The sequence below is a fragment of the Oryzias latipes genome, chromosome 1 (assembly GCF_053564925.1).
Source record: "Oryzias latipes strain Hd-rR chromosome 1, Olatipes_Hd-rR_3.1".
In the NCBI taxonomy this organism is placed as follows: Eukaryota; Metazoa; Chordata; class Actinopteri; order Beloniformes; family Adrianichthyidae; genus Oryzias; species Oryzias latipes.
In genome coordinates this window covers 13,877,491-13,891,398 of record NC_136237.1, presented here as the reverse complement: position 1 = coordinate 13,891,398, position 13,908 = coordinate 13,877,491, and the positions used below count along the sequence as shown (strand labels likewise).

Genomic DNA, 13,908 nt, shown 5'->3' with positions numbered 1-13,908 from the left:
GATTTAACTTATGTCTAATATTTGAGATTTTACTATCGAAAAATGTAAGAAAATCATCAGAGCTGAGAGAAACAGGAACATGTGGTTCTACTGAGCTCTGACTGCGAGTTAATCTAGCAATAGTGCTAAAAAGAAATCTTGGATTGTTTCCATTCTCTGATATTAAGGTTGAATAGTACTGGCTTCTAGCTCTACGCAGAGCTTTTTTATAATTTAATAGGCTATGTTTCCAGGTATTCAGAGACTGCTCTGAACCGGAGCGGCGCCATTCTCTTTCCAACTTACGGGTTTCTCGTTTAAGAGAACGAGTTTCAGCGTTAAACCACGGTGCTACTCGGTTTTGTCTGACGAACTTAGCTTTCAGGGGGGCAACAACATGGAGTGTACTCCTGAGGGCTTGTAAGGCATCATTAACAAAGTGGTCATTTATACTAGGACTGATACTATGGGAGCTGGTCTCAGAGTATTTTCTCAGAATATCACTAAGTACTGGCTGAACTGTGTGTTTAAACTCAGACACAGAACGGTCAGTTAAGGTTCTTCTAAGTTGTTTCTTATTCACTGGGGCAGAAGGATGTTCCAGTGTAAGCTGGAAGGTAATCATAAAGTGATCAGAAATGATGGGGTTAAGAGGAAGGACACTCAGCTGGCTGATCTCTATCCCATGGGTTAGAACAAGGTCCAGGGTGTGCTTATGACAGTGAGTGGGTTCATTCACACTTTGGGTGAAACCAACATCATCTAATAAAGCTGCAAACACCCAAAGTCATTTTTAAGGCAAGTTACACCTTGGCTTCTTACAGCTGTTTAAAAATGATTTGTTATCCGTTTTTGAATTATGCACATTAGAAATTCACCTGGAGGTCATAAATCCTAACCAAGCTGGCCAGTTCCTGTCTGTTTTGGTGGACTTGGTCTCAGAAAAGGGCAGCTTTAAGTTACACAAACATGTAAAAACTGCACAATTTCCTCTGACTGCATCTACTCTACATAAATCCATTTCAGATCTTGACAGATGAGTTTTCATGGTTTCAAATGATGGAATGGTGCTAATGCAACATCATTTTATTATTGTAATATACTGTCATAAAGACATGACAATATTCCAAAGTGTCTCCACATACATGGCAGTGGAAACACTTTGGAATATTGGCTATGTAGTACTGCAGTATTATATGTAGTACTGCATAGTGCCAAAGTAACAGAACACAACTTGCACCTCCATTCCATTATGCCACCTTCAGCCTGCAATCTAAATATGTTTAGTTAAATTGTAAATAATTTCAACTCTATTTAGACCTTTGGCTAGTTAAAATGTGCATAAATGTTTCCATGCTGCCGTATAAATCTAATAATGGTAATAGTTCAGGATGAATATATTAAATAAGTATAAAACTCACCCACTGACACCTCTTTTCTGGTGAAATGGTGACTTTCTGGTGAACCTTCTGAAGTTCAGTTTCTGAAGTTCAGTATCTGAAAAAGTCCAAGAGAGATTTTTCAATGTTAAAAAATGTTTCAATTATATTCTGATCAAAAAACATTTATTGCACTACACAACCTATAGCATTTTTTTGTTTTTTTAAATAGCTCTAGACAAATAACTGATCAGGAGACAAGTTACCTGGCTGGCCTTGGCGTCTACCTGGAGGTGAAACACTGAACACTCTGTAGTTCGGTACCTGAACACAACACGAGCACGTTGATTAATTTATTTTTACAAAAACCTTTTTTTATAATGGAGATCAGTGATTTATAAAAGCTTAAAGCTGCATTAAAAACCCAATGCTTCCATGTAGCAACCAGGCTTAAAACTGTTGGCGGTAGCTCCTCCCACACAACCGTTAGAGGCTTTGAGTGACATTTTTGGACAAATGTCCAGCAGCAAACTTTAGCCACAGACACAGAGGCCTCCAACGCGAATTTCACACGCGGATCACGTTTAGTGTGATTGCAGCATAACAGATCATTTCTACCTCTGAAAAAAAAAAAAAACTCATCACTGTCGTAACTTACGGGCAGATGTGCATTTTGGGTTTGGCTCGCCATACGTCTGCTATGACAAACTAATCATGTATACATTGCCACATTAAGCTCTAAAACAATCGTAACACACATATATTTAAACAACAGTAAACCACATTTACGGTAGTATAAGGGCATTTTTAAGCATTCATTCAAAATAAACCATGAACGATACTTAACTTACCAAATTAAATCAGGGCTGAAGACAAGACGGCACCATCAGCGATGAGGCGGATGGAAAAAATACGGTTGGGGCGTCTTGAAGCGGGACGAAATCGCAACGTATTGCAGAAAAATAAAATGCTCGACTTTCAATTTCAAACGTCGCATACTCGCATTCGGCAAATCCAACATGGCCACCTGAGCTAACGTTGAGAAAACGAAAGACCCTCCCACCAGTACGTGATGACGTCATGACGCTACTTCAGGGATCTTAAAATTTTTGAGTGCTAGATACAAATAAGCCTTAAAATATTTAGCACTGTTAAGTTAAATTTGAAAAAATCTTGATAGAGCTTAATACTTTATAGTTGAATCAACTACAAAATGACATTTAAGTTGTGTAACCTTAATAGTTATGAGTCAGTACAAGTGTTAGGGTTTACAGCGTGTTCAAAATGGGAGGTGGCGGCCTCTCGTCCAATCAGAGCACGAGAAATCATCTGCCTTCCGTTTCATGCAAAGTGCCTTCCTTTTCATTCAAAGTGCCTTCTTTTTCATGCAAAGTCACTTCCGTTTCATGCATACTCCTCTCTCACACGCACATATAAACTCTTCCTCACACGTACATATATACTTGTCTTTTACATACATACATTCTTTTTTAAGAGTGACAATGAGAGTGAGAATGTATGTATGTGTAAAGTAATATATATGCATGCGAGAGAGAGAATATATGGATGTGCAAGTGAGAATATATGTATGCGTAAGAGAATATATATGCATGCGAGAGAGAGAATATATGGATGTGCAAGTGAGAATATATGTATGCGAAAGAGAATATATGTATGCGAAAGAGAGTATATATGTATGTGCAAGAGAGAATATATGTATGCGAAAGAGAGTATATATGACTGTGAGAGCAAGAATGTATGAATGTGAATGGTTCAGAATAAATAATGTCTTATATGGCCCCTCATAGCGGAGCTCTTTTTTCATTAATAAATTTATTTTCACAAAGGAGCCAGCACAATAACAATCTTCCCATTTTTAAGAAGGCATTGGAGCCGGGATCGTCTGTAACCACTGTTGTGGAATGGGAATGTGTATGCATTAAGCCCTGGGGCCGCGCGCGTTTGTGTAAGGGACAGGAAAAGAGCGCATGCAGCGGGAGAGAATGGGGGGGGCGGCAGTGTGGGCGCGCATTCATGTTGTGTGTTACGGAGGAAGGACAACGGTAATAAAAGAAGGTTTCCCCCAGGATAAATGCTATGGACTCTTTATTAACCCATTTCGGAGAATCCTGGAGAATCTAAGGGTTAGAACAGGGAGGAGGAGGAGGAGGATCCGCCTTGGGACCCCCGCGCTTCTGACCACGGTCGGGAAGGGGAGAAAGAAAAAAAAAGTACTCGCGAAAAAATGTTCAACACCACGCTCGGCCATTTAGCTGTTAATTTTTTTCAAAAACCGCCCGGTTGCGATAAGAGCCCTGGAGTTTGGCCTGAATAGTGCTGTCACCCCAAATATTAATAAAATCGGGGACATCGCTTCCCTTCCACTGACGGGTCTCTGCAGCATCGTCCGCCGTGGTTGCTCTTTACGTTCTCGTTCCTGCCTATTTCAACGCAGAATGATGACGTTTGTTGCGTATCGATGACGGACGATTCGGATTGAGGTGGCCTGGCCGGTCAGACGGCGGTCGCAATTGAAAAGATCGGATACGTTTCGGATTCAGGACGGCAAACCCAAGTGGCCTGGGTCGCATTTGAAAAGATCGGATCTGTGTCATTCAGACTGTCATGAAAAGATCGGAATTGGGTCGTTTCAGCCTGCAGTGTGAACGTAGCCAAAGAGATAAGAACTGCAGCTGGGGTGAAAGGAAGTGAACCTTAGGATCAATTGCATTGGTCCGAAGTTGGGATGAGGATATAATGATCTGTCTGTGCCAACATGCTGCAAGACTGCAAGGCTTGAGCCAAAGGGGGTCTAAGTTAGACCAGCTTGGGATTTGGCAGGCTCTGGTCTCTAAGGCTTTTGTAACATCTTCTCCATCTTCAAATAAGTTGTTAATTTGACTGCTTGGATTCTGCTTCTTCTTCATCTAGAATTAAACTCTGGGAAGATGTTTTAGGGCTAGGAATCACGTCTCATCAGACGACATACCCTTTTCTTTATCTCGTTCTTTTATTTTCATTTCTAAATTGGGCACCAGATTTTTGTCCATCTCTAGTGTTTTGGCACCTGGCAATAAACGTCCCTACCAAAGGCGTCAACTTTTGGCCCTTTACACAAAAATTAACAAAAAATCCAAATAGTACGACGGAGTTTTAGGGCCAGTTTACAAACAATTTTTTTTTAATTACGACTTTTAAGTCATAAATTTATGAGAAAAAAAAGTCATAACTTTTTATCTACGAGATCTTAAGTCGTAAATTTATGAGATAAAAACCCATAAAATTTACGAGAAAAAAAGTCGTAGATTTTTAACGAGGAAAAAACACCAAAGTTGTCTGTTTATCAGAGCCTAGCTTGAAGATGAGAGATGTGGAGCATTTTTGTGAAGCTTCATTTCCGAATAGCTTTCAAAAGGTACCGATGGCTTCATCAATGGGCTGCAGAGTGCAAGCCACCCATCAATGAGTAAAACATGAATAAATCGTAAATCAAACAAATGAGCTTCAAAAACATTTGAACCATTATCAATGAACAGTCAGCTCACCTGCTCATTCAAGTTTATTTGGACTGCTCTGCTGCTGCACAGCGTTCATTTGCTGTACTGTAAGCTAACTTAAAATTTACGACTTTAAATCTCGTAATTTTACTTTTTTTTTTTTTTAGGTGGCCCTAAAACTCTGTTGTGAAATGGTATTGTCCAATATCAATATAATCGATTTATTTCGTTTTATAGGTAAATTTGATTATCAACTTGCCTCAAAGACATTGATCTGGTTGGATTGTAAGACTATATATCGTTAATTGATCAGTCGATTAATTGTTAAATCCCTAGTATAAAACAATCTGCTTTATCTTGAACGGACAAAAAAACTTGTATGTGCAATTTTTTATTTCCATGACATAGAAGTTTTAATGTGAACACAAAAAATATCACTATTGTGTCCCCAATTTACCCCCTTCCTCATATAATCTCATTATAGGGTGAGGGGGTGGGGGGTTTAGCCTGCGATGCACCTTGGGGGGGGAGCTACTTGGCAGTGGTCCCCCTCCGATGGTTGCCGTATGGAGTGGGCCCCCCCTCTCTCAGTTTTATTTGCACCTTAGACATGTAGGGCCCTTGGTAGGGGGGGTGCTTGGACATCACTGCCAGTAAGCAGCAGATGTCCTCTTAGCACCCTACCCGCCAATTTTAACCACACCTTAGACATTTAGGGCCCTTGGTGGGAAGGGTGAGGGGACATCACTGTGAGTAATCAGGAGATGTCCTCTCAATGCCCTACCTGCCAATTTTAACTGCACCCCCTTAGTACACACAACCTTTACTCCTCAAAATATACATTCAAACATAAACACACACACACATGCACACACACACCCTCACAAACACACACATACGCACACACATTTTGCAAGGAAGGTGGGACCTAGGACCATTAATCCCCTACCCCATCCCTGGTGGGGGGTACGGGGCCCTTGGCAACGGTGGCCGTGTCCCCTGGGTGCCGGCTTCCTGGGCCCGGCAGTGCTCTCTCCACGCAGGGAGAGGGTTCACCTGAGCCGGGGGTGTCCGTATCCCTGTGAGGTGGGTTCTGGTCCTTGCCCCTGAGCGCTGGGCCCCGCCAAATTTCCAACTGTGGCCGAGCCTGGTCGGGCCATGTTTACAACATCCCTCGTGGGCCCCCCTTTTCCCCGGGGTGCTCCCCTCCTGGGCGGGGACGGCTGGCCCCTGCCTTGCTCCTTCCTGGACCAACCGTGGGCTGGGTGGGTGGCTGCCTGGAGTGCGAAGCTGGTCTCCCTTGGGGGGTCCTGGCTTGTACCTGGGGTTGGGGCGGGGGGATGCCCAGAACTCCAGGGTGGTGCAGGGGTGCTCGTCTGGGGCTGTGGGCGCCCTTCTCGGGTTGGCCCCTGCGTTGGGCCCTCCCGGTGCGGCAGGGGGCTGCTCTCCTGGTTGGGCTGGGGCGGCGCTCTCTTTCCCCCCGTGCCTGGCGGCGGTCCTGCTGGCCATGGCCTGGGTGGCGGATGTGGTCGCCCGGGGGTCGGTTGTTCTCTGCCTGCTGCCGTGTGACGTTTGGGGGTTCTGGCTGCCGCTGCGGCGGGGGTCTTGATGTGGGGATGGCTCTCCCTCCTTCTTTTCACATTCCACCATCCATTTTAGAAGAACATAAACACTCACCTGAGCACAGGTGTTAGCTCACCTTTGCACTAATAGTTTGCATGATTGAATGAATGAAATATTTCACACTAGTTGGTTTGAAGGCATAAGTATGCGTGTGTGAACACTATCTCTTTTGTGCACATGTTGACATGTGGACATTTTTGCAGCTAGCAGGTGTGTTGATAACATTTGAGTGTGTGTGTGGACAGGCCCCTCCCTTTGAGATTTGTACAACATTTGAACCTTACCGTAGTGATAAACATCCAGTAACTTGTTGCTTTATGCTACTTCATGGGCTTACCCCCCCCTCTCTCTCTAACATCCCTCTCTCTTACCTCTGGTTTGTCTGAAAATTAATAACCCTTCTTGTAAATATGTCCAACACAAGAGGCCCTCAGTCCTCATCTGCCTCTGTTTGACAGGAAAAGTTAAAAAAAAAAAAATCACTATTTAGTTGTCTAGTTAGCTGTCTTTGTTTTGCGTAGTGCAATAGTGAAAACCTTTGATCTCATGGCATATCAAGGATTACTGCTGTAGTTAGACAATGCTGCAAACTTTGAAAAAAGCAGAGTGTTTACACTTCACTCTTAGTTCTTATATGGTTCTCAGCTTCTGTCTGTGTGGATGCATAAAACCTGTATCCATATGGAAGTTTTTCTGTAGCATAATTAAAAATAAATGTCAAAACCAGAAATGCTTTTTCATTTTTAAAATAAAGCTGCATTTTTTGACTCAAAATTAAAAAGAAAAAGCAATCCGCCAAACCGCTTTTTCTTTTTCTTCTTCAACATCGCTTATTCTTTCACTTAATTAAAATGATAAAGAAAATGGTATTTGACATTTCATTTTCAAAAAGTTCTCTAGTAAATGTGTAGCAAAATCCATTTAGAAATATCTAATTTGATCGTTAAAATAGATTAACAGAAATGCTTTTTCATTTTCACAATGTAACTGCATCAAATGACTCAAAATTAAAAGGAAAAAGCAATTCTTCAAAATGGTTTTTCATTTTCTTCTTTAACATCGCTCATTCTGTGACATAAAGTGAAAATGCAAAGAGGGGATTGCATTTTCGTTTTCAAATTCACCCCGCAAAAAAAGTAGCAAAATTCAATACCAGTGAGCATTTCCAGGGGGGAGGTGGGGCGATGACGTCAGTGCTCACTCGGTGTGGCTACATGCTCTGCGCGAGCAAAGCATGTCTGATCAGTGCAGCCACAGTCTTTGTGTTTGTGTGAAATGAATGGAAGGAAAAGGAAGTAAAGGGTGCTTTGTAACAACAATGTGATAACGCAAATGCAATCCCCTCTTTGCATTTTCATTTTAATTATGTCACAGAATAAGCGATAGTAAAGAAGAAAATTAAAAAGCATTTTGAAGAATTGCTTTTTCCTTTTAATTTTGAGTCATTTGATGCAGTTACATTATGAAAATTAAAAAGCATTTCTGTAAATCCATTTTAATTGTCAAATTAGACACTTCTAAATGAATTTTGCTACACATTTACTAGAGAACTTTTTGAAAATGAAATGTCAAATACCATTTCTTTATCATTTTAATTAAGTGACGGAATGAGCGGTGTTGAGGAAGAACATGAAAAGCATTTTGGCGGATTGATTTTTCATTTTAATTTTGAGTCAAAAAATGCAGCTTCATTTTGAAAATTAAAAAGCGTTTGTGGTACACTGTAAACCCGAATAGTCCAATGAGCTCAAAAGTTTTATAATCACTGAACTCAAAAGTAACAAACTGTGGCAAAAGCCGATTCAACTTTTGCCACAGTTATATCTTTATTGGACTAAAACATTTTGAGTAAATGAAACCTTGGAGTCAAAACTTATGAGTAATGTGATGACGTCATAACGTACGCCCATGAACGTGAACTCAGCCACAGAAGTCTTCAAGATGGCGGAGGTCTGATGCGAGTGTCAGCTGGCCCAAGTTGATAACTCACATACGTCTAGGTAAGTCGTATTATTTTATTTTTTATTATATTTTATGACTTTCGCCTCTGTATTATATATTTGTTGCTTCTTTTGATGTTCCTTCTAGTATATCCTTTGTATTCATGACGTGCTCCACGAGTTTGTATGTATCTTCGAATATTTGTTCTGAATTAAACAATTATGTATGTTTTGCAGTATCATGTCATCAGAGAATTATTGCTTGTGGTTAAAAGAAGTTGTTGGGGCAAAGTTTCAAGTTTTACGTTTACCGAGTTGGTTGGCGCACATTTTAAATTATCCAACCGTTAATACTACTAGCTAACCGTTACTACTAGCTAACCGCTAGCTAGCCCTGGCAGAGCGGCTGCCACAGCCACATATACGACTCAGTGGGAATTGCCTTTTTTTTCTACTACATTTTACCACAGGCTTTGTGATTTGGTAATCGTTATGTTTTTGTGTAACTTGTATTTCACGTAGTAACTAATAAATGCAAATGTGGGCTAAGCTAGCTGCCTTACGCTAACATGTTCTCGTATCTTCTTTTTAGTGAACCGGCGGTGCGTTTGAAAAATAAGAGCGGAGGTAAGTTTTGATTGTAATTAACATGGCTGCAATATTTAAGACACGGGCAGCTCTCAGTCCAATGAATCTTCCTGGAGAACATTTGACCTTATTGACAAATTAAATTAATTATGAATAAGTAAAAATGTCCAAGCTACCTTAAGTTAATGTTATGTAGCAGTTATAACTTTGTCCTGAATTTGGCTCGAGTTAAAGTACTAAATGTATCAAATAGTTTGCTTAAGACTCAAAAAACGGTATTTTGGCCCCTGGTTTGGTTGTGATTTGTGTTTCACAATGTCAAATATTTTAATATAACTGTTTTGTCTCTTCCTAAAACATCCTCCGAAATGTCATTCTAGCTAATGCACAAATATTAAAAAAATATTAATATGCATCCTAGATTACATATTGTGGACAGAGTATTGAGGCTATTGTAAAATGCAGCAGTTTTTCCAAGCTACCAGTAGCTTGGAAAAGCTTTAAATTGTGTTTAACATTTAAATTTTTTTTTTTTTTTGTAGATGTGAGCTGAGTTTCATCGCATCACAAATGTCAACCTGCGAAAACAGTTTTATTTTGACCTGGACAGACAGATGCCGAGGATGCTGATCTTGTTGAGACAGAAGGCAGCACGAACCGGAAGGCTCTATGCGACATTCTGCACCTCTATGATAAACAGGTGAGGTGTAACTGCATGGCAAGGTCAACATTATGCATTAGTATAGCTAAAATAAGGGGCTGACTTGGATCGGTTCACATTAATCCCTGAGCATTTCTAATTCAGTGAATGACTGTAAATGTTTGCTTCACTGGAGAAAAAAACATCAACGTTGATCCCAATGCATTTGTAAATATGAATGTAATGTCATCTTATGTTTGGTGTATCTTTGAAATAACTGTACAATTTTAAGATAATTAAAAAGACTAAATGAACTGATCTGAGCCAGACCGAAGGGTGCAGTCATTTGAATATGTTTGCCATATTAATTTGTCTTTTTCTCTGTGCAGCAAGAGCAGACTGCTGATGTCAAACGTACTCCTGGCCTGTACTGGCTTCCCATATACAAACGTGAGGAGGACCCACAGTTCTTCAAAGTTTGGAATGTAGGTACTTTATGACGGATAATGTTTTATTCACTAAATAGTACCAGTGACAGTGTGCTGGTTAATACTCCAGCTGTGTGGGTAATACAACTTAACCAGAAAGTCATGCCAAAGCAATATTATGTGGCAAAGCACATAGTCTCCTAAACTATTGCACTTCAGCTCATCTGTGCTCCTGTACCTGACCGTGGACCTCGCCTCTGACTCGTCTGGGGCCCACAGCCATCCCCTATTTCATCTGGATGACGGCAATCTGCTGGACTTTAAAAATGCAGTTGTTGAACTAGAAAATGTAATTCTTCTCTAAGAGTTCTGGAACATCGCCTGTCCGTCCTGGGGTAGGAGTCTTTTTTTATTTATTTTTTTAAAGGAGTTTTCCTTACTGTGTAAGAGGGTCTAATGGCAGGGATGCCCAGTTTAGTTTAGTCTGTTTAGTTTAGCCAATACCTAATGCATTATGATTTCATGTTCTTGTACAATTGCCGGTATGAAGCCCATGGAGACGACTTTTGTTGTGACATAGGACTATATAAATAAAATTGAACTGAATCTTTGCTCTTAAGTTGCATTGGCAAGAAGGGGATTCTTTCCAGCAGGTTGTGTCATTGTTATGGAGATGTTCTGAGCTGTAGTTGAAAAACTGCCCCATAACAGAGACACAACCTGGTGGAGAGTAACGAGTGCTAACTGTGAGAGCATGACATCAGGAAAGAGTTCCAGAGGGTGAATACTAAGTAAGCAGCTGGGTCGGATGGAATTCCTGGACGTGTCCTGAAAGGTGCTTACCATCCAGCACAAGCTGAGAGTTATGTTGGTGAAACTGGTTAGGTGGAGGGAGGGGTGAATAAATGTGATCCTGTTTTCAGATTGTCATGTTACAAAAGCTTTTGTTTTATTTTTTTGTGTACATTGCCTTATGGAATGATGAGGACTCTTACAAGTAGTCTTTTTTTGATTTCATTTGATTTTGTATTATATAAGCTCTGTTCTTCCAGATCCTTTTCAAGCAATAAATCAAGCTCTACATGAGTTTAGTTAAAGATCACTGTATTGAATTAAGCAAATGTGATTTAAGTGACGTTTTTGTTTTATTTTCTGTCTTTTTAATCAATGCATTTCATCATTTCTGTAATGAGTTTGATAAATATGTTTATTATTATTTATTATTTATTGCTTTGACTACAATGCTTGAAATCATTAATTTAAATCAACTTTAATAATTTTCCTGATGTGTAATTTCTGACCTTCTCTTAAAATGTCAATTTCAGGTTGTAGTTTTTGCATAAAGTTTTCTTCCCTCAAACGATCAATTCTCTTTCTTTAATACTACACTGTTTTTTTTTCTTTGCAGATTAAAGAGTCACCAGAGGCAGACATGAGCAGCACCTCTGTTGGCATTCTGACCGTCAGCAACAACAAAACAAGTTCAGTTCATTTCTGTCCGCTCAGAACAGCAGTTGTGGTGGAAGATGAGCTTGTGGTAGGCGACATTCCTAAATGGGTATTTTTTTGAGCGCTAATGTTTGTAGGGAAAGGGCAGCCTAAGAAAATTGTTTTATGTGGGAAAAGTGTAAAAAAAAATGGCTAATAAACAATTTTTGCTTTTTTTGAAATGTAAGAATGCTCTTTTTTATAAAGTTGTATAAGGAAATGGTGTAAAAAAGATTAATGCTCATTTTTTGCTTTTCTTGAAGACTGATTTTTTTTTTTTTTTTATGGCTTGTGCACTTTTTCTTAACACAAATTGTGCAGTGTTTTACATTTTCTAGTACCACAAGTTGTTCAAATGTACTTGTGTAAGGAGGTTTAAAAATAAACTTGCAATTACAATTCTGCCTCCGTTTTTCTTTTGTAAGAATGGCCCTGACTAAGAAGGATAAAAAAGACTTAGTTTAGACTTCAAATGATTAATTTTGAGTTGAGATATATTAAAGTTTTTAGTTCATTGACTAATGTATTAAGGTTCAATAAAAACAAAATATTCTAGTTTAGTAAAGTAAGAATCTTTAAGTTAGTTAAATAAAAAGTTATTGTTTACTTTTAGTTAATTTTTTTTATTTTATTCAACTCAAAGATTTTAAGTTCAAATAACTTATACTTTTTAAGTAAGTCAACTTAAAAATTATTATGTAATCTGTTTCCTCAAAAACTTTGAGTTCACTGAACTTATTCGGGTTTACAGTGTATTGAGCTTTATTTTTAATTATGATTCCATAAATCCAGGGGCGCAAAAAGTGGGTATGCAGAAAATGCAGCGCATAAGGGTGCTGGCCTACAGAGGGCGCCAAACCAAAGTTGGGAAAGTTATTTATAGTTCGGATTTTTTTAATTTCACAGCTGTTTGTGCACGTATATATGAGATCAGTAACAGACCCACATCATAACTGATTGGGCGCCCCTGCCACAGCCGCTCCTCCTTCACTTGGGTCTTGCACAGAGAGTAGCACGTGTCTGCGAGAAGGTGCCGGAGCGTGCTCTCTTGTAGTCATCTTATGACAGTGCCCCATAAATGGGAAGGCAAAAGAAAAAAAGAATCGAGGGCTCAAAACAGAGAATGCAACAGATGTAGAGGGAAGGAAGAAAAGTTTCTCTAAATTGTTGAGAGACAGCAGGTACAAAAACAGGCGTCCTAAAGCTACCAGTAAAATGGTCACAAGTGTCTTTTAACTGCACTGAGCAGGATTTACAGCATCAATAATCATAAAGAAAATAAAGGAGCTTGTTTGTGCTGATTTTGTTTCAGACAGACATAAATATATCCTTTAACTATAAAATTAAAAGGTTTTAATCCTATGAATGTAACAGCACTAAATATTGATAAAAGCTGCTCCTATTTGAAGAAGTAGGGAGAAGTATGTGTGATGTGGGTTAGATGATTCTTTTGTTTCTTTTTATATTGTTAAAAGTTTGCCTAATTGTTTTTGAGTGACTATTTAGTTTACAGCCTCTTACTTTTAATATCACTTTGGCTGAACTGTCAGGTAGGGAGGGCTGGTGAGCATGAAGGACCCAAAATGCAGAGACGAGAGGCACACGGTTCCAGGGCAAGGGATTTATTCATCTAACAAAATGCGCTGCAGAGCAGGAAAACAAAACTAAACTTACCGTGGGCATAGCATTAACACATGGCAGAAGGGAGTCAGGGAAGAGACGATAATGGACCAGCCCAAGAGGAAGGCAGAGACAAGACTTAAATACAAACAGGACTGACAAAACACAGGTGAACATGATCAGGAGAGATTGGGATCAGGGAAGTAAAACTCAAAACCATGACATAACAGTAAACCTTTTAAAATTAAACAGGAAACAGAATTCAAACATGACAGAAACAAAATGAAAAACAAAAGCCAATACAGAGAAACCCAAACCATGACAGAACCCCCCCCCCTTAAGGAAGTTCCAAAAGTCAACCAAGGAGGAGGGGGCCCTCCATAAGAAACAGGTTTGTCTTATGGTGGACGTTCAGGGCAAAGCCAGTTCATACCAAGTCAGTAATTTTTAAATTAAATTAAATTCATTTTAGAAAACGTGCATTAGCACGATGTTTAATTCATTTAAAACGATAAATAATCCTTGCTTGGTCATATGATTTAATGGAGAAGAACACAGGCAAGAGGTGAAGGAGACAGACATGAGGTTGGTAATGCACCTGATAGAAAAAAGGAGTGGTGGGGGGGGGGGGGGGGGGGGTTATTATGTGACCACATACCCCTATAAAATTGGGTAGTTGCGCCCCTGCCATCCATCTAAAAAAGGGAATGAAGTCTAAAGCCTCAG

General features: G+C 39.7%; 1 long non-coding RNA gene across 1 annotated transcript; it reads left to right on the top strand.

The window, feature by feature from the left end:
- The first annotated feature begins 8,338 nt into the window (after positions 1 to 8,338).
- Positions 8,339 to 11,959, top strand: LOC144994018 (uncharacterized). The gene is made up of 5 exons (XR_013657363.1): positions 8,339 to 8,478; positions 9,011 to 9,045; positions 9,549 to 9,706; positions 10,036 to 10,131; positions 11,483 to 11,959. It is a non-coding gene; the product is annotated as an uncharacterized LOC144994018 (long non-coding RNA).
- The last annotated feature ends 1,949 nt before the right edge of the window (positions 11,960 to 13,908 follow it).